Source organism: Chiloscyllium plagiosum, chromosome 31 (assembly GCF_004010195.1).
Source record: "Chiloscyllium plagiosum isolate BGI_BamShark_2017 chromosome 31, ASM401019v2, whole genome shotgun sequence".
NCBI lineage: Eukaryota > Metazoa > Chordata > Chondrichthyes > Orectolobiformes > Hemiscylliidae > Chiloscyllium > Chiloscyllium plagiosum.
In genome coordinates, this window is record NC_057740.1 from 26,244,095 (window position 1) to 26,245,854 (window position 1,760).

A 1,760-nucleotide genomic window follows, 5' to 3' on the forward strand; every position below is an offset into this window, starting at 1 on the left:
ACCTATTGTACTCTATGCAACTTTCTCCCCACCCCCACCCTCCTCTAGCTTATCTCTCCATGCTTCAGGCTCACTGCCTTTATTCTTGATGAAGAGCTTTTGCCCGAAATGTTGATTTCGCTGCTCCTTGGATGCTGCCTGAACTGCTGCGCTCTTCCAGCACCACTAATCCAGAAATTGGAGAGCAGTAAGCCTAGCGTATTTTAGGAGAGTATGCTGGTCTTGTGTGGGTCTCTTAGTTGGTGTGTGGGACGGAAGGAGGTGGTACTATTTTTGAGGGGGATGCCCTTAATGGGCAAAGAGCAACCCAAGTAGATTGCACTCCCCTTTTATTACAGCAGTTTTATAAACTTCTTTAAAAGAAGGCATCCCACACCAACTGTATTTTAACACAGGCAGCTTATTATCAGGGCCAGTTGAGCTTTTGACAAGCTTGATTTCCCCTTAATTATTTATTTACAGATGGTGGGTGGGATGTTGAGGTTAGCACACTGCCTCCATCCGTTTTATGGGACTGTGCTTGGGGTGTGGGTGGGAAGTTGGTTTGCTGGCCACCCAGCCTATGCTGCATGACTACCTGCCAAAAATGCTCCCAGTAATTGGGGGGTTTGGAGATGGGGAAAGAACTATCCGGTCTTCTGAGTGGAGCTGATGATGCAGTGGTAATATCACCAGATGAGTAACCTAGAGCCCCAGGCTAATGCTCTGAGGACGTGTGTTTGAATTTCACCATGGCAGATGATGAAATTTGAATTCAGTAACAATCTAGCTCCTGCACAGTGTGACTGGTTTTGAGTGAATTGAACATTCTTGCTCAGCCTGCCGACTCGGTTTGCTCATCCCGGTTTACAAGCAGTGGGAAACTTATCAGTGTTTGTCCTTTCTTTAACTGGAAAACCCACCTTCTTTTCAGTCAGAAGGTATTTTGATAAAATCCCAGTAGTTGAATCAGAAAACCAACGATTTGAACACAGGGATACTTATAGTAGACAATTTTTACTTTTGGCTTCATCAGAATCTTTTTTTAGCTTATGAGAATATTTTTAAATTAAGTTAAGCATAAAGATAATAATTCTAGGCAAGTCTGGAAGCAAGCTCTTATGCATGGCATGGGAGGGGGTGGGGTTTTGCTGCATAGTAATTAGGAATGGAAACCTTCACTTATTTCTCCTTTCTATTTCCTCAAGCAGCACATACTACTGTCCTGGCTGACTTTAGGTAATGCATCCAGGGATCAAACCAGGCATCTTTCTGGTCCCTACGGGCTAGTCTTGACTGGAGGGCACATCCGTCCACTGAAAATGAGGGAGCTGCAAGTAACCATTTTGTTCTTAAATTCAAAAGGCAAAGTGTAGTTGTGATATTGTAACAATGTTGCATAAAAATAGACGGACAGTTGCCTAATACATTTCTTTCACACACGCGGTATTTTCGCAATAAAGCTTTTGGTTCGGTGCTAACTCAGCACTCTCGGCTTCATCTGAATACTATCGGTTCTAGTTGATGCTTCAGTGCTGTCAGAGCTTTTGTTTTAGCCAAGAGACCAAACTGGCCGATGCAAAAGTACGTGAAAAAGCCTGTGTCATTTGGTCAAGGAAGACCAGAAGATCCTCACAGTGATCTCACTGTTGTTGTGGGATCTTGCTGTGCTCAAATTGACTGCAGAATCTGCCCACAAAACAAAGGAAGTAATTTGTTGCTTACAGAGCTCTTGAATACATGTTCTTCCCTTGAAACATATTATACTTGTATCGGCTTGC

General features: G+C 43.5%; 1 long non-coding RNA gene across 2 annotated transcripts in view; it reads left to right on the plus strand.

Annotated features, from left to right (window-relative positions):
* LOC122565343 overlaps positions 1-1,446 on the plus strand; it is a 59,478-nt gene extending 58,032 nt beyond the window's left edge. For both annotated transcript variants that reach the window (XR_006316136.1, XR_006316137.1), the window contains one exon: positions 1,191-1,446. This is a non-coding gene — a long non-coding RNA (uncharacterized LOC122565343). The remainder of the gene's footprint in view (positions 1-1,190) is intronic.
* The last annotated feature ends 314 nt before the right edge of the window (positions 1,447-1,760 follow it).